Here is a 24,201-nt window from a genome sequence, read left to right as displayed (position 1 = left end):
AATATATTGTTCGACTAGTATCGCTATTCTTTGAATCACACAAAAACAGAAGCCATATCCTGAGGGGATGTTTTCCATCCATATATGCAGATGAAAGAGTCACATATGAATGCATCTGCTTGCTGTTCTGTCCTTCTGCAAAAGGATGGAGGTTTCCAGAACTTAGAAAAGCGGGGGACTCTGCTGGCATTGACTAGTTCAGAATGACTCACTCTACCCATCTTGGTCTAGAACAGCTAAACTAGGGGGACGTAACCTTTTGATTCGTTTTCCTTTTTGTAGTTATTGATTTTCTTGGCATTATTTTCTGAATTGCACTTTTATTCTGACGCTGGAATTCCTGACACCTTTCGTTATATAGGGCTGCAGTATATATGTGTTAATATTGAGTCAAGGTTTCAATCGCCCCCTTATCATTGACGGTGTGTAAACCCCAGAACTTCATGTGTGTTGAAAATAAAGATAAAATCCACATCTATTTCTTTAAACCCCTTCTGGAGAGTGTGGCATATATGTCATGCCTCCAGCTGCTTATTATCAGAAAGCGCTATAAGTGTATTTTATGTTATATGATTCTTTTGACCCCTAATGAACTTGAAACTGCCTTAGAGGAACAGCTGGATGTATTTCCTTAAACAAACACACATTGTTCTTCAAATTGCTCCTGTCTGTCTTCTTAACAGGCTCCGCAGGCAGTGGGAATCTTGACTTTGGGGTCACCTCTGCTGGGTTCACGTAGCCGGCTGACTAGTTTATGCCCTTTTTCCTTCCGTACTTGAACAGCTTCTTTCAACTCATTTGTCTTTAATTATACAGCATATAGTCATAACTGACCCCTTATCTGTACTCTCAGATTATGACAGTTTAGGTATTTTATATGATCATGAAATGGAACATAAAATAAAATACCACACACGACACCACCTGTAAATGCCTGCAGGCCACCTGGAACGTTGAGTTCTATCTAATTTATAGTGTCAGTAATTAATGAGGGGTGGATTCACAATTAAATAAAAACATACAAAAATCAGAAAACGTTTTTTAATTGGAGTGCAAGGAAAATTGCATTTACTTTTTTTCACTTCTGGCTTTGCTAAGGTAACAGGAGAAAAATGGTCACTTGAATTTAATAAGTGGTCGTAAAATTTTTCCTCAGCACTGAATTTGTCCTCCTAGAGCTATTTATATGAAACTCGCCTTTTCCTAATGATCATTTCTAGCACAGATGACACACTCAGGTTTGATGAATGGGCACAGAATCTCCCCAAAAGGCTGTGGCAGTGACCCTCTATGAAAGTTCTACATGTGTTTGTTTATTCACTATTTAGACAGAAATATTTTTCAAATTATTCACCAGAACCCGAGCTAGATTTTGAGAGGGGATTCTACTGAAATGGACATGAAAATTTTATTTAAAATTGAAAGAAAAACAAACCATTTAAAATTCTACTTTAAAAATACTCTTTGTTGCTTGGATATTTAAGAAAGAAGTTAGTAAGCCAGCACGGGAATAAGATGCAAAAAACTGTGCCATGAAGATCACAGATGTTGGTTGCTGAAGATTTATTTCGGGTCTATGGAAATGAGTCCGTAGACATTGGAACCATGCTAAAAACAGTTGTCCATCAGGTTAAAGACACTGTAAGTTGATTTTGTCCTGTGGAAACAGACAGCTCACCTATTCAGTTGTTTGGGAAGACACCAATCGTTAGTAATACCATTTCTCCTAGATTACAATTGACAGTAATTAACAGTTGCGGTGATTTGCCATATACTTCAAGCCCAATTAAGTAAGTCCTGCCTTGCTTATTTGGGTGTTAAGAGATCAAGTGGTTTGGGGCTTGAAATTCTCAGTACGTTACCTGCATTATTAATTTTTACCCATATTATCTTAGGAATGGGTTGCAGGATATAGGGAATATCTGTTGTGTTGTCTTTTTCCAAAGCCGTGTTCCAAATATTGTAATTCAGTGGAATCACATAAGTTATGATACTATAACTTCATTTGGGGAGGGGGATCAAACCTGGGAATGCATGACGCACGCCGCACTGATTACTCCAGCCCATTAATCTTTGTAACTGTCATTCATCACCCGTGGAGGCATACCTGAAATAAGACTGTCAAGGAAGTTTTGTCTTTGGAGATTTTCTAGGGGACACTTTTTTTGTACGTCGTCGTAGATTTTCATGTACTTAGTAACAGCATAGGTTTAGAACAAATATTTAACCATTTCCATATTGATGTGGTAAAAAGGTTAGTTTAAGGTATTCTATGAAGTTATTTATGGCTCTCAGTCGTATTGAGCTTTTTATGACCATTACAAAATGGTATGACTTAAGAAAAATGATAAACTTCTCCGCTGTGTTTATTTGTCATGACTGACATTCGTAGAACTCTTTTGGTTGTTTTGCCTTGGATATTTTATTAACTTCCATCTAGAAATGTAACACAGTACAGATCTCCAATCAGGTTATTATGTAATCGTTCAGATTTTGTTGTACTTATTGAATGGCAGGGTGTATCTCCATTATCTGTCCTAATTTAAATAAACTTCAGCTACCAGATTTCCTGAAAAACCAAATATGTCTAAAGGTGATTTCAGTTGACAAGGGAGCATCATCCCTGTGTTAGGGACTAAAAGTTTTATTGGTTGTTCCTTTGAGTTATTCTGGGTCGGCTCCTACGTCAGTATTAACTGGAAGTCCGAATATTACTTATCCATGTAGACTTTATTACTTGGTGGGGTTGTGTTTTTTTTTAGTATCTTTATTAAATGTATTGGGGTGACATTGGTTAGTAAAATCACATAGGTTTCAAGTGTACAATTCTATAATACATCACCCATCTATTGCATTATGTGAGGTTCTCCACCCAGAGTCAGACAATGCTTTCTTAACATATGTTTTTGTGCAATGATTAGAAAATCCGTTCACTGGTTCTTTTCAACCATTGCACAAAAACATATGTTAAGAAAGCATTGTCTAATTTTATGACTTTAAAAAGACTTTCAAGGCATTTCTTGATTGGATATTATCTTACTTTGTGGATTCATTTCTTGCCATCTTACTCCGTATGTATATTCCAGTTGAGTGTATGTATGCTACTGAATTTTCTTTCTGTTCTCTGAGGCATTCTCTCCATCACTAACCCCTTATGTTGCTTATTCTGTTTAGAACACTCACCCCTCCTAGCTTAGTTAATTCCTTCTCATCCTTTGGCGCAGGCTTAGACAGTCGCCTCCTACTGACTAATCTCTCTAAGCTCCTCATGGCTAGTAGAGTTGATCTTTTTATGTGTTCCTTTGTATCCCACATGTGCACTGTGTGGAAATTATAATGCGTCAGTCATTTGACTGTAACATCCCTGGACGACAGAGACCAGATCCCTTTTTTCATTAGTGTCCCCACTGTGGTTTGGCCCTAGGGAGCCGCTGATCAATAGTTGCTGAAGGTTAAAAGGAACAGGTGGCTTAACTTAGGCACCTCTTTCAGCAACTAGAAATGGCAGTCATTTGCCCCAAATAAATCACTCTGACATAGTCTATTGATAAAATATCATTTGCCTTTTTAGATTCATAAATGTCCATAAGTGATATTCATCTGCCAAGACATTTTTGGTCTCAATTGTTGGAGTTATTTTGTCTACTGACAGCGCTAATTTACTTATTTCATAAGAGGTGGTAAAAAGAACCTAAAAATACTTATATTATGTCCTGGGTACTTTAACAGTATTTACCCAAAATTGAAGGCACACTTTGGAAGCGACATGAAATGCATATGGTGGCTTTCTCCCAAGGACTTCTGTTGCACTAATCATTGAGCAACTATGCTGATTTCTAGTAGATTGAAAGCTTAAAGATGCTGTGTCATTATGTTTTGAGAACTGAAGACTTTTGGGTGGTAACACATTCAGAATTAAAACTTGCCTCTCTCCAGTCTCAGTTTATCCCCCTCTCCAGGGTTGGCTGTGCTGCTAGGTTTCATGATTCCTTAAATCAATTTTGCATCACTTAGAGGAACAAATTGTTTGTTTCTCCACCGATCTGTAGCTATTAATCTCAGCAGTAACTCAGTGATTGATTTTTTTTTTTCGACCTCAACATCACGAAGACATAGAATGAGTAACTTGACTCACGTCCAGGATATACTGGCTGAATCTATGAAAATGAAGACCTCGTGTCATGTACAATACATCTGTGTCACTAATTTGTTGTGCCACTTTTAAATCTGGGGATGTAAGTAGAACGGTCACATACAGTAACCTCACTGCCCACCTTCTTACTCCCCTTTCATCCTCCTTTCCATTATTCCTGCGACTCAGTACTGGTATCAATGGGAATTTCTTGGATTGTAACTAAAAGTGACCTCATTTCCAGAACGTTGAAAGGCATTGCAGGTGAAAGCTCTCTGAAGGGCTTTCAGTGTTTCCAATATGCACTGTCTGTGTCAGTAATGAATCCTGGCTGTTACATTGACCTGAATGCTTAGAGCACAAACTTTCCTCTCAGCACTGGCCAATTTCTGACATAAAAGCTTAGAAGGGAACGGTTGACAAAAAGCCATTAGAATAATGCGGAGATGCTGAAAGGATCTCTCTTCATGCTACACTTTTTTCTTTTTGGAGTATAATTGAGATTTCCAAGAATTTTTACTGAAGAGTCATTTTACCTTCTGGACTTGGTAATTAAACGAAAATAAATGAATGAATGAATGAATGAATGAATGAATGAAAATAAATAAATAAAATTGTTAGAGGAGCAAAGTAAAGAATTGAGAGCCAAATAAGTGCTGCGTAAGTTTATTTCAAGCTTCTTACCGGAGTTGGTTAGAGCACCCAGGTCATAGATTTGAGATCTATGGCTCCACCGTGGCTCTGGTGGTTTGTCCTTATTCTGGATCGTGGACCCCTGTGGTCACCCTGACCAGCCTTCCTTCAGAGAAGGACCTGGTTGCAAGCTCACACTGGATGATAGACCAGAGCAGGGCCATTACACTGCCATCCGAGCTACAGCATCTGAAAGTGGACATATTGCTATGTTTATTTATTTTATGTATTTATATGTCTATGCATATAGAATTTGTGCGGTACTGCTTCTGACATCTTCATATACAAAAGGGAACGCACCTATATTTCAGTAAACCATTATTTGTTTTCATTTTCTTTTAGAAAGGCAATACAATTTAACCAGTTTAGTTTTCTTTTTGATCAAGTGTCAAGTTTACACACTTAGAATTTCACAGAATACAAAATATCACCAATTTCATAAAAGGCGTCCTGGAGGATGTGAAGTTGGTCTCAATTAATATTTTTCATTATCTCCTTTTCCTTTTATCAGACACAAGTTAAATCTTAATTTAAAGGACCCTGATCTAAGAATGTGTGTTGTCTTTTCCCTCAAGACAGCAGAATAAGTGTGACAGAACTTCTGTAAGAAACGTTATTTGCTTGCCATGAACGAATCTAAGACTTGTTTCATTGCGGAAGACTTAGCATGCATTAAGATACTGCTATGAGTTAAATTAGTAGAGAATTTTCCAGTTTTGTCGAGCTAGGATGACAGTACTTTTTTACTTTTTTATTTTTTATTTATGCTTTTTATTACGCATGTATGTTACACCTCCACGTACAGTGCAAAGCACAAACCTAGCCATGTACTTCCAGTTTGGACCTAAAGTTATCACATTCGTCACACGTAATCACGGTGTTTTGTAGACCTGGATCTGATTGGACAGAATTGTCCAGACATTCATTTGATGCTATGCTCTATTTTCTATAAATGCAACCAAACAATGACAGAGACTCTAACAGACTGCAGCGTGGCCTAGACTAACTTCTCTTCGTGGAGGAGGACAGGGTTTGTTATATTGCCCACCCGAAGCGATGAGCAATGTACCTGCCCCCCTCTTTCTTTGGGGGCCTAGGAGCTTACTTAGCACTCGTAATGTCATTCTAAAAAAATAATAATAATCTCATTACTGGTAAAGGAAGGCTTAATAGAAATCCACATGAAAACATTCTTGTCTTATGTTTAAATAACTAGCATCAATTTTCTAGTAGTTCTCTTTATTATCGCGATGTTCTGTCTTCCTATTTACAGCCACCTTTTCTATACAATTCCCCCACACAGCCTTTTCCTACATAGTTTCCCATCTTCCTTTATCATCTCTAGTAAAGTGCGTGCCATACTGTAAATCATGTTTCTTTCTTTGCAAAGCTCTCTCCCGTCAACTATGAAAACTAGAATCACATTTTTCAAAAATCTTTGTATCATCTTACCTGACTCTGCACCCAGCCCCTGGTGGATCTGTGAGCATTTGGTGGATGAGTAAATGAATGAATTCACTAATATTGTTGAGTCTTTGGGTTTAGTTTTTATCTTCTATTTTATTACACTTCTAAACTTATTGTGCTCACATTCAGTAAGACAAATAAATTAACACATATATTTACCTCTAATAAAATTATCCCTTGGTATTCTAGGCAGTTTCCAAAAAGGTGCATGACTACAAAAGTTTAAACCTATACTCATCGGCATGGTTGGCAATCTAGTAACTGTTGCAAATGCATTGTTTGTAAAAGACAGGTTGCATATCTGAATTCCAAGTAATTCCTCATCATTTATTACCCCTTTAGAGTGCTAAGCACATTTCTTAAAGGTATTCACTCAGCCATCTATTTGTCTATGTTGCAGGGAAAATGTCTTGACCTATTATTCCAGTTTCTGACTAACTTCAAAGGTACCATCTTTCACACTTATGTGGGGTCCATCTCCTCATCCTCTGACTCAAAGCCCAGCGTCACGGGCTTTGACTGAGGACTAATAAAGCAACGTGTCTGGCCTCTAGTCTGATACTTGCCAAATCTTTTTAAAACCAAGCCAAATAAATTAAAAATCCTCCTCCATATTTTATCAATGCAATAACCAATTACATTGGTTAAAATTCTCCATTATTCCTTTGGATCTTATTTCCTCACTTCCCCCACACTATGCACATTCTGTAGTTTTAAGATTTTATAGACAAGCCCCTCATTTTTCTGGAATTTATGCTTGGAAGTTCACCAGATAACTATCAAATCAATAGTCCATAATGAAACTCTGAGAAGAAATACCCTGTATATTTTATAATGCTTAATTAATCTTTCCCAATGGAACACTTCAATGCTGTTTTCTTCATGGGAAGAGTATTATTAGACCTAAGAATATTTTGTTTTGAAATCACCTACTAATTATGAAGCACAGCTTCCTTCCTTCATTTTTTTTCTTAATGTGCAATCAACCTGCGATTTATCATGGTCTAAATTTTATGGCAGGTAAGCTAGTTATATATTCTTTAATTGTATGTATTTAATGAATATTCTATAATTTCCCCACTGCCTAAGATCTGCTTAAATCAGTTCTATTTTTCAGTCATCTGAGTACTGATGTTATTTAAGTGTGTTTTGTCAAAAATGTCATTTTCATCTTTCAGTAAGGGGCTTAAGCACAGTTTTTTTTTTCCTTCTATATATAACATAATTACCAAGGTCATTAAATAATATATGAAGATACATTGGTATGTCAAAAGACCAGCCAAGAGTGGATATGGGCCACACTTGTTTCTTTTCCCATTACTGTAGAAATGTGATTAGTGATAATGGTAGTTAATTATTTTGAACAATGAACCAAATCAATCTAGTCCGTTCACCAAGGAGAAAGGATGGCATTACACAAGAACCTCGATGAGATCGGAACGGACTACTAAAATACATTCATTAGTTGGAGGCGCACTTTAATCAAAGCTGTGTTGTCATGTCCTTTGGTAGATAATACATCTGTTCACACGTAAAAGAATGATGTTTCTTTAAAAATTTTAATTTTCAGTTCCTTCAGCAACCATAATTTTTACACTCACCACGTCCTCGCTGAGTGTGAGCATTATGTAGGATACGTCTACAGGTCCTTCAATTTAGAAATATGAGTTGCTATGAGAGATAATAAAACTGCCAGAACCCAGATAAGTGAAGCTCGTAGGGAATGATACAGATTCCTATATATTCTGCTCATAAACATTGCAAATGATGAAAAGCTTAATCTAGTTGTAAACAACCTGCATAAATATATTTTATGGGTTGTTTTTTTTTTCCTGGATGCATATAGGAGTAGCAAACACATTTAATAACACCAAGCAATCTTAGTTTGAAATCATCAGTTTCCTTTAAATTTAAAATGAGTATTCTGAAAATAATTATGCTTTCCACGCAAGTAGGCTTATATTTTCATTGGATATAGAACAATAAAATATGGCCACTGCATTAGATGTTAAGACAACTGAAGGCTGCCTTTGTTATACAGGTAAACCCACATATGTAAAATGGCCTTAGAGCCACGGGAATATGTAAAATCAAGAAATCCTTGAACAACCTTCGTTTTGAATAACTTTGTAGATTGACAAGCCTGCTCACTGGTGACGTAACTAATCTACGTAACTTACTCGTGGGAGGTGTGGTCCTTTGTAATGTCTTTCTTAGGGACAATGGGTGAAAAACTAGGGAAAGTCCAGAAGAGGTGTTTTAATTACTACATAGCAGTTTACTTGATTTTTGTGAACCATAACTAAAGGATAATCATTAACCTAAGATGATTTAAACCCTGTTTAGACTTTCAAAAGAGAGAAATAAAACAGCGCCATTCCATATCTAACAACAGTGTATATAAAACAGAAATCAGCTTAAATCCATATTTGAAAGCAAAACATGCCATATTATATAAAATACCCCCAAAAAAAAATATGATCTAGAAATAATCTACTTTATTACTCTTGGTATAAGACAGCCACATGCCAAAAAAATTGTTCTTTTTTTTTTCTGACCTTGCCAGATTTTACCAGGTCTTTCTCATGGCGCCAGCCCAAGTTACTTTCAGCTCTTAAGTGATAAAAGCATTAAATTCATTCATGTGTTTAGCAAACATTTATTCACTGAGAAATGCTAGGCCTGGTAGGGACTGTACATATACACGAGATGGTCTCCATCCTCAAGAAGTTTGCAGAAACACAGCACATGGTGGTATACAACTCCCTCGCAGTCCTGAGGAGATGAGGTTCTTTCTGCCATGGTTAAAGCTTGAAGGACAGGTAGGCTGCGGTCCCTAGAAGTGGGGGGGGAAGGTACAGAATGAAACAGAAAAGGAGACTTGGAAGGTCTGAGGTGTGTTTGGAGAATGAGGAGGGCTTAAGTCTGTTCCCAAGCTAGCATTCCTGTTGAATAGCTCCACTGAAGGGGGTTTATGAGATGTGAACATAACTAGACATCAGAGTAGAAGGTCTTCAGTGGTAAACTTACAAGACAGACGTTCTATAATGACAGTGAGTGTCTCCTGACACGCGTGAGCCACACTGCTGAGCACCGGACGCGACATCTCAGCTGATGCTCACGAGAAGCCTCGAGGAGGTAGGACCTCCATGCTGAGAAGGCGCCCAAACTGACAGGTGCCTGAGCCAAAGGCAATGCTTGGAGCTCCAGAGGCCTCGCCCCTCACCCCGTGCCCAGCCCACGTTTCATCCATGAGCAGCTGCAACAGGCTCTGAGCAGGTCGGCGGGGCCCGATCTAGTAGTAGTCCAGGAACAGTCATTTGACAGGAGCGTCCTCCTTGATTTGGAGGTGGCGAGACTAGAGGCAACCACACAGTTCTTCACAGAGGAGAAAAATCACAAAGGCTAGTAGTCAGTGGTGGTGATGGGACTGGAAAAGAGAATGGCTGATACAAAGGAAGGAGTGACAAAAATCATGTTGAGATGGATGAATATGTCAACAAACCAAAACGAAGGAAGAGGAGGAGGAAGAGGAGCAGGGTGCTCATGACGGTGGGTGCTTGGACCGGGAGGAGGAGAAAAAGGAGGTGATTCAGGAGGAGACAGACGGAAGAAATCGGGGCCAGACGAGAAGAGAAAGTGAGGAGGGGGAGAGGGAGTATTGATCTGTTGAAAGTCCCATCTGATTGAAAGTAAGCCTACACGGAATACTTTACTTTTTATGGCCGCCCTCTGTGTTAGGTGTTATTGTCATCTCTAATTTGTAAAGGGGAGATGACGGCTTGGAAAGCCTGGCTGGCCTGTGGCGGCCCAGCCCATAGGACAGGAAGCAGAGTTGACACCGGAGCTCATGCATCTCGTACTCTGGCCAGTGATGTTTTGCAAACCCACACCTCTTCTTCACACACAGCTCCTCAAAACAAAACTAAAATGCTGACAGAACAACCTTCAGTGGCTTTCTACAGCCCTCAGAACAAGACCAACATCCTTGAACAACTTAGAAGGTACCCTACAGGCAGACGCGTCCACCTGTGCACCTTCCGCCTGTGTCCTGCTGGCACTTGCACTTCAGTCACAGGGATGCTCTTTTTGGTCCTTCTGCAGGCTGGGACTTCATTCATGCCTTGACCTTTGGAACACGCTCCCCAGTCCCCACCCCCACTCTCCATGCTGTTTTTGTCTGCCACACATTCAGACCTCAGGCAGAAGTACCTGCCTCGGGTACCTTCCCTGAGCCCCAGGGCAGAGGAGGTGTCCCTTTGATTGGCTGTCACAGCTCTGGCTTTCCCTGTGTAGCCCTGACCTCTGGGGACATGTGTATTCACAAGTGTGTTTTCATGCTTCGTATCTGCCCCTCCTGTGTGTCTAGCTCCAGGACAAAGGAATCGTGTTTTGTTCCTAGAATCTGCACGGAGGAGCAAGTCGGTGTTCAGTAAATATTTGTGGAGTGGACCGTGAATGAGTAATAGCCCTGTCTGTGTTTAAATTCCAGCCCCTCCACTGACTAAGTGCAAGGCCTTGGGTCATTTCCTTAAACTCCACAAGCTTCTCTTTCCCCATCAGATAAAAATGCATAGTCACAATATAGCGAGTGAAATTATTCTTGTAAAACATTTAACACAGAGAGAGTACAAAAAAAAAAAGAAACCTATCATTATACTACAAACATATCAGCAATCTCAAAAAATAAAATGAACATTTATTGAAAGGGGAATGTCTTGTCGTATAAATCAATAAAAATAAAATTCGTTTCAATGTTTAGGTAGCACCTAAAAAGGGTGTAAGGTATAATTTACTTGACAACTTAATAATCATGATTTTTAAATGCCTCTTTTGAAAATTCATCTACTTGTATCCTGGTCTTTTTGGGGCCCAGAGTCAGATATGAGTGGAGGGAAAGTCAGAATGACCAATAAAAATGGCAGCGGTGGCCCACCATCCTGCTAAGTTACCTTTGGCCCGTATTGATGCTTCCTGCTATGGGGTAAATGGAAACTGAGGAAAAATCAGGTGAATCACCAGCTTATGGCTCAGGAGGCAGGTAGAGGCAATCACCCTAGTGTTGTACCCAGCCCTTGGCCTGTCATCTGTCATGTGTGTCATCTGTCACACCCCTACGATACACATTCTCATTCACTTAGCCCATCCCCAGGTTTCCTCATGGCATCAAATTCAGAAATTCATCTAGCCGCAGGGTTCCCTTCCATTTTGACAGTCCGTGGTTTTATTCCTGATCTTTCTATCCTGTCAAGTGGAGTTTATCAGCCTGATGGTCTATGTGAGGACCTATGATGTCAAAAGTATATAACATTAGTATTACTACTGGAAACAGAAGGATGCAATGAGTCCTAAAGATACAAGAAGTAGGGAAATAACACAGTTGCATTTATAAGAAAAAAATCCACATTTTAGCCTGAGCTTCAACGTGCTGGTCTTGGCACCAAGCAGCCCAAAGGTGGAATGCCTCTCTATCCCCACTAGCCTGTTTGCTTGTCTGTATATTAGGGATGGCAACAGGATATGCAGCGTATGGTTGTTTTGTTAAACGGGGAGTGTTGGTAAAAACTCTTAGCACTGCGCATGCCCACAGCTGTCACGTGTCAAACGGTGGTCAGCACCAAAACACCTGGAGATACGATGATTGGCCTGCGCTCAACGTAAGCGTCACCCACCTTGGGACCACATGTTCAAAGGAGACTAAGAAACAGATTAAAAAGGCAGGACGATCGTTTGCTGTTGCTACAAAATAAATGGGAGTTTTGACCTATGTAGAAAGTATTTTTTGTTTGAAGTATACCATCTTTCCCGGAATATAAGACCTAGCTGGACAATCAGCTCTAATGCGTCTTTTGGAGCAGAAATCAATATAAGACCCAGTCTTATTTTACTATAATATAAGACCAGGTCATGTAATATAATATAATATAATATAATATAATATAATATAATATAATATAATACCAGGTCTTATATTAATTTTTGCTCCAAAAGACACATTAGAGCTGAGTGTCGGGCTAGGTCTTATTTTCAGGAAAACACGGTATGCAGTTATTTTATTTGGGGTTGTGTTGCAAAGAAGTCTTACTCTCTGTGTGCGAACTGTATGATTTATGTACACAGATTGTACCATACAACTTCCACAGTCTATTTGAATGAGCGAATGGGCAGCCAGGTTTATTTCCGCCTACCCTTGAATCACTTCAGTTATTATTTCCATTTTCTGTTCCTGTTGTACCACGTCATTTAAATTTCTGGCAAACAAATAGTTTTTAGAGTGAAAAAAATTATCCTTAAAAAAATTATAATTGGCTAAAGCAACAAACTTGACAATAGTTTGTGTTTATTAGTTTGACCTTAAGAGAATGTTCATGACAAAGGTGAATTTTTCTTTCATTTTTAAGGCATAGCATTAGAAACATCTTTCCCTGGCTATTTTTTATTGTTAAAATTGCATAATGTAACTGAGTTATATTTTGTGTATTGTGGATTGAACTATCCAGTTGCAAAAGCAAAGAATTGTATAGCATGCACCACTTATAAATAGGATTTTAGAAGTAATATAGCTAGTCCTAGGATGCCAAAATGCGCCTCATTTTTTCGTGGTCTTCTGTTCTTGTCAGCCACTAAGGCAGTGTTGATTATTCTTATAAGAGCAATCTGATCAGAGATACCTGTATTTGGGCTGTTCTAACTGAAAATAATGCTGTCTGTGAAACGGGAAAATGATGCATGGGGATTCGGTAACGTGAATGCTGAAGGTACAGATAAGTGTAAGAACATGGATAGTGTGGGAGCTATCACAGTAAAGGGATCATGATAAGTTACACCAAGGTACCCAGGGATAAAAATGGTAAGAGCCAACATTCGATAAATGAATTTCAAGTTAAACATATGGGCTGGAAAAGACTAATGTTAATTTGCTGTTGTAAGTCATGGCTTACAGCACAATAAATATATAAATGTGAGATATATATATATATATATATATATATATGTGTGTGTGTGTGTGTGTGTGTGTGTGTGTGTGTGTATATACTCATATAAATACATATGTTTTTATATGAGTTTCTCTTTTATATGAGTTTCACACCATGTTTCTCTGAAAATAAGACCTAGCCAGATCGTCAGCTCAGCTCTAATGAATCTTTTGGAGCACAAATTAATATAATAAATTACTATAAGACCCAGTATTATATTATATTATATTATATTATATTATATTATATTATATTATATTATATTATTATATAAGACCCGGTCTTATATTAAAATAATACCGGGTCTTACATTAGTTTTTGCTCCAAAAGACGCACTAGAGCTGATCGTCCAGCTCGGTCTTATTTTTGGGGAAACACGGTACATATGTATATATATAATCGTCATTTATCAGGAAGTTCAGTGACGCTCTTGCCACAGATGGACAGAAGCAGAGTTCGCTTGTCATATTGATGGACTCTCCATTACCACGTCAGACACCTCTCAGTACTGAAAGGAACAATACCCCCCAAAATTAGCCGGCATGTCAGCACCTTGAATCATGAATTCTCAGCACTTTTACCTGCATTGCTGTTTCAGGTTCTTCATCTGTAGCCCCAGGACCTAGAACAGAGTCTGCCACAAAGAAGTCATGCAATAAAAATTAATAAAGGACAGGAGAAAAATCCTAGCAACTCATAATACAGTTTCTTGAGTTAAAAAGCAGTACAACTTATAGACAAAGAATTTACAGTTTCCTCTCAATAGAGTCTACGAACTCTACCAGGCAAGGCTCCTAAAACCAAAGGGAGCCCAGTTTAGCCACGTATCAGTCCACCCCTGTACCCTGGCAGGAGTTTTCCATGTGCCAGCAGCCAGCTGAGCCTCACCCCATCTGTGTGTCCTCAGTCTAAGTGACTGAGATTCTAACCTGTTTGTTCCTGAGTGTTCCGTTCTCTTCCTTAGGCTGGTGTGCTAGCCTGAAACCCAGTCCACTTGACTGGAACACTGACTATCGACTCTTTTTATCAGGACACTCACATGCTGAGGTGCTCTGCAACCAGGAATTAAGCTTCAGGTTGAATTTGAATTAATCTCCCTAAAAGGAGGACGCTACTACCCAACTGTGAGTAAAAATCATGCTCCTTTCCTTAAGACCCAAGCACTGAGACAGAAAGATACAGTTTCAGAGATGTCATTGAGTGTGTCTCCTCAAACATTCCAATTTTTATTTCTGACCTGAGCCAAGCCTTGCCAGTCAGTCCTAAAATACTACAAAGTCAAACACATGCAGTTATGACACATTATTTCCTCAAAATAGTCTCTTCCAAAATTGCAATACTCAAACAGAAACTATAGCCAGACTTTCCTAGCAGTGTGAGAGATGTAAGAGGAAGATTTGAGACCAGATCATTTTAATTTCACCGGGAGCAAAAAATTACAATAATGAGCACACTATTCCAATTGATTATTTTTTTCAGTGCAGTGAATATACTGGGATGAGTTAGTGTTGTTTGCACACCTGAATTCCACATCAGCACAAAAGTATGTGTTAAGTGTCTTGACAGCCAATTCTGGGCAAGGTGTTTGATACATCAGTTAAATTTTTGCATCTTTATGATAAGAAGATAATATAAAAGCTCATCTTCAAGAAAGTACAATTTGAGGAATAACTAAAACAAAGTAAAGGGCAGTATAAGACAGAATATAGCCCCCTGAGAATTTTAGTAGTATTTCCGTGTTATAGAAACTGAGAGATTGAATAAGTTTTATGAGACACACAAAATATGAAATATACATGCAAAATATGTAAGAATAGCTTAGGCACTTGAAACATCAGATTTTCATAATTTCTACCATGTGTGAATATCATTAGGTAAACAGTTCCATTTCCATTGAGCTATAATTCCTCCAAACAAAATGCTTCACAGTCCATCCTCAAGTAATTTACAATTGACTTTGATTGCTGATTTGGAATTTTATGCCTTCTAAGGAAACAGTGAACCATTTTTTTATTATCTCTTAGTGTTCAGACTTGCTTGCTATACATAGCTAAAGCTTTTTAACCTACTATTTAGAGCAATTATTGTTCTTATTGTTATCTCCTTCATGGTAGATATCATACATCCCTTCACCAACCCCTAATATGAAAACATCTTTACAATTAGTATGTCATTGTGTTTTCTTGAGTGCTATCCAGCTCTTCTACAGGTTTTGAAAGACAGAGAGGTCTTAAGATTAGTACTAAAATAGTGCTACATTCATGGGATACTTACCTGCCAGGTTCTATACTCGGCAATTCTCATTTTACAGATGAGGAAATTGTGACGTAAGGTTAAGAGGTTAAGTAGCTCAAAGAGGTAACTGTGAAAAGGCCAAGACATGGAATTTCTGTCTGATTCTAAATGCCATGGTATAAATCACCACACGTTTAGGCAGAAATATTTTTAAAACTCTGAATCACTGAGAACTATTAGTTATTATCATTAACAGTTGAACTTAACTTTTTGTTAAAAGTAAATAAATGCTTGATTTCATTTTAACTCAAAGTATGTCAACAAATATAAATATCATATTAATATCATATTGACCTTTATGCAGTGTTGCTCAATATTACCCTATGTATAATTAATAGTCAAGCTTTTAAGGGAGATACTTTATAACATTTCCTTTCCTTTCAATTGGAATAATCTACATCTAGCAGATTTCCCTATAGAACCAAAGGTCATTTCAGACTTTTGTATAATATACGAAGACTAGTGCCATCAGAGGGAACACATAGCTAATAAAAAACATGCCCATATGAAATGTGCATAGTATAATTCAAAGATAATTAGACTAATTTTCAAATCTGGTTTATGAAAATAAGTCACATATTTTCATTAACAATTGTATTGGTTGCTTACTCTGTGGAAGCATCGTGCTAGGTGATGGATGATACGTGGTCAACTAACTATAATTTCTTCCTTTGTTGAACGTGCAGCCAAATAAAATATTCAGATATGTGAATCAATAATTGTACTAAGTGCTGTGATAGAGGGAAACCAAGAGTGCTATGGGGGCCAGAGGGACACCATCCCAATCAGATAGTGACCTCAAGGAAGGCTGGGGGTTGCTGCTGAGTTGTGTTTTGAAGAGTAGGAATTCAGAAGAAACAGCAGAGGGGGAGGGCATTCCTGGAGAAAATAGAGGAGACGCATAAACAAGAAGTCCTCAAGAGATGTAAGCAGGAGCCAGGCTGCAATTCATCTGCGTACCAACCTGAACATTGCAACGCTCCCCTGAAATCCCTGAGTCATTGCAGACCTGTTAGCAGCAAGTGGGGATAGAACGTACAGACACAGTTCAAACTTGAACTTGCATCCTTGTCAGCAATATTCTTACAGATACTTTTCATGCCCTCCCTTGTTTTATATTTTTAATCACCTCCCTAAGTGGGAAAATCATTTTGGGAAGCATAAATGATATTAACTTCATAGCTACGTCTTGAACACAAACAGTTATGTACAGTGATTAACGTGAGTGTCATAGATAATAACATATTTCTCTATAGGAATTGGACATAGTTTAGTGTACTGTGAACCATAACTCAGAATCACAACTCTAATCATGTGTGTGCATAAGGTCTTAGAAATAACTATAGTACTGTGATAAATGTGAAACTAAATTGAGTGGTCTATAGTAACTGTGCAAACTTATTAATAAGTGTTTAATCTTTGTAAGTTTTGAGGGATTTAGGATTGATTATTTTCTTAACTGATGGAACTTAATTGTAAGATTAAGCATTTATTCCTAAACTCACCAGTCAGTATGAAGCTGAGTAAGAGATGAAAGGCCCATAAGATTGGAACTATCTTGTTAATATATGAATACATACCATATTTTGAAGACGATTTTGGAATTACCAGCAAAGATCTAAAATTAAATAATGGAAATTTTACAAATAATTTTTGAGTCCACTATTAAGATACAATTTTTACTGCGAAAGTTTAAATTTGTATATTACTTCTTCCATAGTTCCCACTGAGAATTCAGCTCATTGGGATGTTATTACACTTGGCTGAATATATTCAGGTCTTATGCTATGTTTTTCTTTTGTGGATTCATAAACAATTAGCAAATGCTTCCCATTGTGTTATCACTGGAAAGAGAACTGTCTCAGATATTAATTAATCAATTGAATTAAAGAGCTTATAGTTTAGTACAAAAGAAGCTAGGAAAAATGAAGATCAAATAGAAACATGTAAAATAAAATAAGGAAATAACTAAGTAAATGCCAAGAAAATGAGTATAAATATGAATGAAAGGGCCTTGTTAAAGGAGAAGTGTTTTGATCTGTGTCTTGAAGAAAATAATGGAAATTATTGAGCAGGAGAGAGTGGCATTTCAGGTAGAAGAGACTGAGCAAAATCCTGACTGGAACAATTAGCAGTATGTTTAGAGGATGGATTAAAGTGGTTCACTTGAAGGAAGCAAATGAGTCATTTTTTTTTCTTTTTTTATTAAATTTATTGAGGTGACAATGGTTAGTAAAATTGCATAGGTTTCAGGTGTATATTTCTGTAATGCATCATCTGTATATTGCAGTGCTCACCACCCAAAGTCAGTTCTCCTTCCATCACCATATATTTAACTCCCTTTACCCTCTTCTACCGTCCCCCCTCCCCACCACCCTCTGGTAACCACTAAATTGTTGTCTGTGTCTATGAGTTATTGTTTCTTTGTTTGTCTTACTCATTTGTTGCTTTTTTATATCCCACATATGGATGAAGTCATATGGTTCTTGACTTTTTCGGTCTGACTTATTTCGCTGAGTCATTTTTAATAATAATGAAAAGATCACCTTGGGAAAATGTGGCTGAGAACTATCGGTTGAGAATGATTCAATGGGACTCTTTAAGATTCAACTTTGGTACAAAAGACGGTCGAAACGAACTGGGATGCCTTAATAAAAAGAATGAAATGATATTAAAAAGGGATCAAAATAAACATAAATAAGATGCACAGAAGAGGAAATCCAAGTATTACATAGCTCAGGTGTGTGTGTTGTGAAGGTTTGAGAGTGGGGTCTAGAGCAATAGAGAAGGGTTGTGTCATCAGGGCTGAGTTCCAACATAAATGTGGAAAATAAAGAGATGAAAAATGAGTCAAAGAGTCGTGGTCTAACAGAGTGGAGACCTTTGGGGAGGACCTTAGTGCTAATACTGACGAAAAGGTGTCTTTAGGGCAGGAAGATACCAGCTTTCCACCTTGTACGCTAGCTGTGCACAGTGTCCCTCTGGCAACAGGACACTTTACAAACTAAGTGAAAGATTTTGAACAATCTAGATTCATCATCTGTGGGATGAGAGTTTTGAAACTTGGAGCGTCGGTTACACTCTGCAGGCCGAAGCGCTGAGAAAGGACAAAAGACTAAGTACCTGAGGGTCATTGTTAAAGGTGCAAAGGACTTACCCAACAGAGTATAATTTATTCTTTAAAAAAAAAAAAAAGTGAGTAACTTAAAGGAAACACTTTCAGGTTTCAGTGATATGCCCACAACCCATGAACACATTTTCGTACTTGTATTATAACTCCAGAGGTTAAAAAAAATGAATCACAAAAACTGAGTCCCGTGTTGTGTAAGGTTGATGGCTCTGCATAAATGCCAAGAAGTTTCTGTTTTGTTCTGGCACAAGCTTCGTAAGCAAAAGCCAGCCTAGTCTCACCTAGATGGTTCAGAGATGACAAGTTCCTGTAAAAACGTAGGTGATGAGAGGATTGTGTTCCTAACATAACTGAAGTGCCAGAGGACACCTGTTTGGGTTGTTGTGATAATTTATATGCTAACACATTATGTCCTCTGAGGCCTGAAGTGTCTTGCAAGGAGAATAAAAGAAGGAGGAAGGGAAAGAAACAAGGAAGGAGAGAGAGCGTTTTTGTTTTTTATTTTGTTTTTAATGAAGGGGCCATCAGAAAAGGAGCTTTGGTTCACTGAGCCATAGTCCCCAGAATGGACTTGGAAGAGCGGTTATTTACAGGAATAGTTAGTACCATACCCTGGACGAGGCTTAGACAAGGCCTGGAAAAGCAAGGCCATCCTGTCTCAGGTAGGAGGTGGAAAGACGGTGGTGGCTGTCCCATCAGCCCCTCTTGGGGCACTGCCTGTTGTATCCCCTCCAGGCTATGACCCATCTCTCCATTCCCATGGTGGCTCCCGCAGTGGTGTCACCCAGAGTGCCTTTGTCACCTACAGAAGAAAATGCCACTTTGAAAAGAAACAAAATTTGTGCCACAGAAAGCAACCCCTCCCACAGTCCTTCATTGTCAAAGGAAATACTTAGTTTAATGAGATTTCATTTTTACAACCTTTACTACTGCATATTCTTTTAGTTGCTAGCTGACTACGAACGTGGGCCGGTATCATCCCAGGTTGGGAAATTAGACTGTCCTAGGCTATCCAAGGCCATATTTTCTTTTTCATGTGGGTTCCCTTTCTCCTGAGCCTGAGGTGGGGTAGTGGGTGGGGTGGGGGTTTGCTGAAGATGAGGGACAATTAAGGTGGGTCGATAAAGAAGAGGCGAAAAGATGCAAACAAGACGTTGAGAGTCAGATAAGGATTAATTATTGTGAAGAGCTCTAATGTCCTTGACAACCTTGTCTATTGCACATTGAGATAGAGAAACCCTGGCAAGGCATTAGACCACAGCCTGATGGTTTTAACGGATAAATACACAGCACAGCAGCGGATACCTTCATGGACAATTGCTTAGCATTTTTATATATAATAGCCAAAGCTGCTGCCAACAAAAGGAGTCAGCTGTCCAGATCACACAGTGCTTTTTTTTTTTTTGAGACATTTCAAACTATCATTAGTGTGTTTTTTTTCTTTTCTGGAGAAATGTCCTTAGCAAATAATATACAATTACAAGCGTGGAATAAAGGACCAATACATTTTTAAAATGTAATTATTCGTATAGTCCGGGAAGTTAATCGGAACAAAAATATATGTTGTTTAAAAAAAGGTTAATCCTAAGAAGTTAACTATATGCCAAAGAGAGAGAGAGAGAGAGAGAGAGAGAGAGAGGAATCCATCCACATAATCCATTACCTCTTTTTTCAAGTTGTTTCAGTCTCTGCCTTCCTCACGTGGGTCACAACTGAGGCTCCAGGGAGTAGGAAAGATCTAGAGAAAATTGGGAGAGGTGGACACCAAACCTCCAGGTCAGGTGATGACTGATATGCACCAAGCATTAAAAGAGAGGACATGCAGGTATAATGGAACGGCTCCCGGGGGAGAATCTTCTTTCCAGGACAATGCATCACACGTGGGTCCTGGGGAAGTGTTACAGGGGCTCGGGTGGGCTTCAGCCATCAGGATAGGTTATCCATCACGCGACTGGTGCACACAATTTGAGTCAGGAAACAATAGCTGGCTGTCCTAAACTCCACATGCTCCCAGGGTGCAAAATCATTGAAAGCAGAGGTTAAAGCTACTTATTAACCAAGTGAGGGCGTCAATTTACATTAAGCTTGGCGTCACTCCGTTTCTCCATCCCTTTTCTGGTGCCTGATAGAGTGATTTCTCTTCTGCTATTTCATGGCAATCCCGAGAAAAAGAAATTACAGTCACAGTATCGACTAGTTTTAAAAATGTATTCAATTATTTTTGGAGCACATTTGATAGCTGTAGCACTTGCTAACTTCAGACAAATTGACTGCGGGATTAATGTCATCATTTCTATAGAAAGCATTTCAAAGCTTTAAAATGACAGCATTCTAAAATAAGATAGTGGTTCCCGACACAGGATAAAGCTAAATGGAGACATTTTTCACTCTGCTCTTCCCTCCGCTTCAAAGGTCACTTTGCATTGGGGTTCTCCTTCCTCCTTGCTCCTTCATGGGAAGCAATTTCATCACAGTGAGTGTGAGAAGATGAAAGCAACGACGACGGAGGAAATGTCCTTTAGCTTTATTGCTGGTTGTCTTCCCAGCACCAGGCTAAACGTGCCTCTTGTGGAAACACTGTCAGTTCATGCTCCATATTTGAAAATATATTGGTCTAAGGAAAGGGTTCCGGCATCTCAGTCACCAGTTTTAGTCACAGCTGGAGAGTCGCTGCACATGTCGGAGAAGCTGTGGAAGAAAAGCCTGAAGGCCACCTGCAGGGCTGGAAGTTTATTAAGACAATACCTACGTCCATGCTGCAACCCAGAAGACGAAGACGTAGAACGTCTAGAAAGCAGTGTGGACCATTTTAGTCAACATTAGAGGAAGATGAGAGAGGGGACTGTTACTCAGTCTTAAAAAGAAGTCGTGACCCAGGCTCGTACACAGATGAGCCAGGATGACAGACAAGTGTCGTATGATGCCAGGATGACAAGGTGCCTTGAGTGGCCAAACATGGAGAAACAGAAAGTAGGAGGGTGGTTGTCAGGGGCTGGGGGGTGGGGAGGGAGGCAGGGAGTGGGGAATGAGCGTTTAATGGATGTGGGGTTTCAGTTGGGAAGGTGGAAAGTTCTGGACATGATGATGGGAATGATTGCACAATAATGTGAATATACATAATGCCATGGAAACGGACATTTAAAATGGCAAAGTTTTATTACATATGTATGTATGTATTATGTATGTATAGTATAGTATCACAATTTAAAACGTAAAAATAGAAGTAAATGAGGAGAGAGAGAGACTGGAGACTTATGAGAATGAGGGGAGACCAAGTGGACCTTTCCTGGTCATGGCTCACTCCGCAGCTCCGTTGCTCTAAGCTCCAAGCCCTGGAAACACCCTGACCCCACAGGTCCCCACTCCAGCCAGTCTGAGCACAACGGTGTGCCACCCAGACACAAACCAAGGGTCGCTTCTTTGGCTTAAAAGTGCTGCTGGATTGAGGCTTTGTCTTGCACGGCCTCTCCCTGGAGGCCGCACGCAGGCAAAGCAGGAAGCCTCACTTCAGGAACAGAGTGTCTGCACTGGCTCCCTCTGCTCAGCTGCCCACCTGGAGGGAAGGAACCAGAACCACGTGGCTGTGCCCCCGAGTCATCAAGAACAGCCCCCAGCCAGTGAGGCAGTCGAGTGCTATTCATGACCCACACTTTGACAGTCGCCCACCTAAACCACACACAACAAGGTCAAGGTCATTCCAGCAGGGTCCCTAACCCTGGTCCAGAATTGCCTTCTGTTCTGCAGATGCTGAAATTGGAGCGGAGCATTCCACGTGGAGAAGCCAAGATGCGGGTGGGCGTGGGGTGGTGCTCGGGGTTCAGAGAGATGGGGAAAAATGGAGGATGCTGCCAGAACCGTGTCGTGTGGGCGGTTCTGTCACAATGCTTGTTCAGAGACAGTGTCTCTGCTCCAAAGTAAGTGGGGCAGTAAGGAGTATTCGCATGGCGGGAACTTCCCCAGTTAGTGCATTTGGAGAAGCATGAGGTGAACATAGAAAACTCACCCAGCTGAGCCTAGCCAGGTAGGAACACACCCCCTCCGCAAACATATGTACACACACACACACACACACACACACACACACACACCTCAAACACACACATCCCTTACACACCTACCACTTCTTCAGTTACCGGCCACCTCAGACCCACCATATCTGGTGTGACAATGGTCAGTGTGATTTCAGATCCCTCCTCCACCTCTTGAATGTCACGCACCAAGGCCACCTACCCCATGCAAGGGTCACATCTTCTGATAAAGTGCCCTGTTGACTGTAATGCGTACGTATCTCTTCATGGTTTCGCATGTATGACACCGTGCTACGTTTTGTCAGGATTCTGTTTGTTTTAATGTGTCCCTCAGGAAGTTTTGAGTGCTGTGCAACAACATGATTTTTCCCATAAATCCTGTGTTTTGTAGTGTAATGTGGCAAGTACACTCATTTTTAGGGACACACGTGTGCTGTGACCAAGTGCCATATTGTATAAGTTGGCATCGCAGATTTACTCTCCACGGCTCAGCAGGGCAAAGAACACATGGCTTCTTTAGTTTTCTACAACTCTTCAGTTTTCTTCGTGAGGTTCCCACTTGCTAGTGGGAATATAGAATTGGACTCCGGTGAGGCATCTCATTTAAGCAAGGAATACCCTCCTAGGCTCTCTCCTTCCAGAATCTCCGTGAAACTGAGCAAAAACTCTTTCATGTTGTTTTTTCCTTCAAGCCAGCTATTGGGTTTACGATGTCTGTATGTCACTGCCCTCATCCTACTTCTGTCCCTGTGTCATCCTTCCTATGCCTCTTGGGGCTCACAGAGTGTGATTTGCACTTCTGTGTTTTCTGGAAGGCAATTCTCTTACCTATCACTCCTCTTCCAGAGGCAAGCAGCCTCATGCTTCAGCAGATCAGTGGAACCATAGCCACTCCAGCTACGGAAGAACCTAGGTGAGTCTGCAGGTGTCTCTTGATATTTACTAGTAGAGGAAATCCTTTTATCTCTCGACAAAGCCTGGTTTTCAAGATTATTTTCTGGCTGCAATTTCAAAATGGCTACTCTAGATACCAAAATTTACAAGTAGACTGTCTTTCTCTCTGCATTTTGCAATCGCAAATAGAATCGTCTCTGAAGATAGTAGACATCTCTCACAGGATGGGGGAAGTCACCCAAAAGAAAATGTAAAATAATGATACTATTAACTTTTCCCAACAAATATTAGTGCTAATTCAACTATATGACCTTCTCTTCAGGTTGGCATAGGTGCAGTATCTTATATCAGAAATAAAAATGAGAATGTTGAAAAACAGAGAACTCTGAAATTTTAGTAATGCTTTCTTTGAGCACGCTGAGCAATATCTTACCTTTCTCAAATTCTCAGAGTGAACTCCGATCATTTTGCTAAGAATAATTACCTATTCCAGAAAGGGCACCGCAGTTTCTTCATCAAATCATAAGCCAAGCATGGCATTCAGTGAAAAGAAAATAAGGGGATCAGTGCCGATCCATAAACAGT

General features: G+C 39.5%; 1 protein-coding gene across 22 annotated transcripts in view; it reads left to right on the top strand.

Annotated features, from left to right (window-relative positions):
* The window catches only part of RALYL (RALY RNA binding protein like), an 846,180-nt gene that overhangs the window by 710,817 nt on the left and 111,162 nt on the right, over positions 1-24,201 (top strand). For 2 of the 22 annotated variants that reach the window (XM_074318487.1, XM_074318488.1), the window contains exon 2: positions 14,300-14,393. The exons of the other annotated variants lie outside the window; for them this stretch is intronic. The gene's annotated coding sequence lies outside the window, so the exon portion shown is untranslated. The remainder of the gene's footprint in view (positions 1-14,299; positions 14,394-24,201) is intronic. 22 annotated transcript variants of the gene reach the window in all.

This window comes from Rhinolophus sinicus, linkage group LG14, assembly GCF_036562045.2.
Source record: "Rhinolophus sinicus isolate RSC01 linkage group LG14, ASM3656204v1, whole genome shotgun sequence".
Lineage (NCBI taxonomy): Eukaryota > Metazoa > Chordata > Mammalia > Chiroptera > Rhinolophidae > Rhinolophus > Rhinolophus sinicus.
Note: the sequence above shows the minus strand (reverse complement) of the source record. Positions and strands in the feature narration are given on the sequence as shown.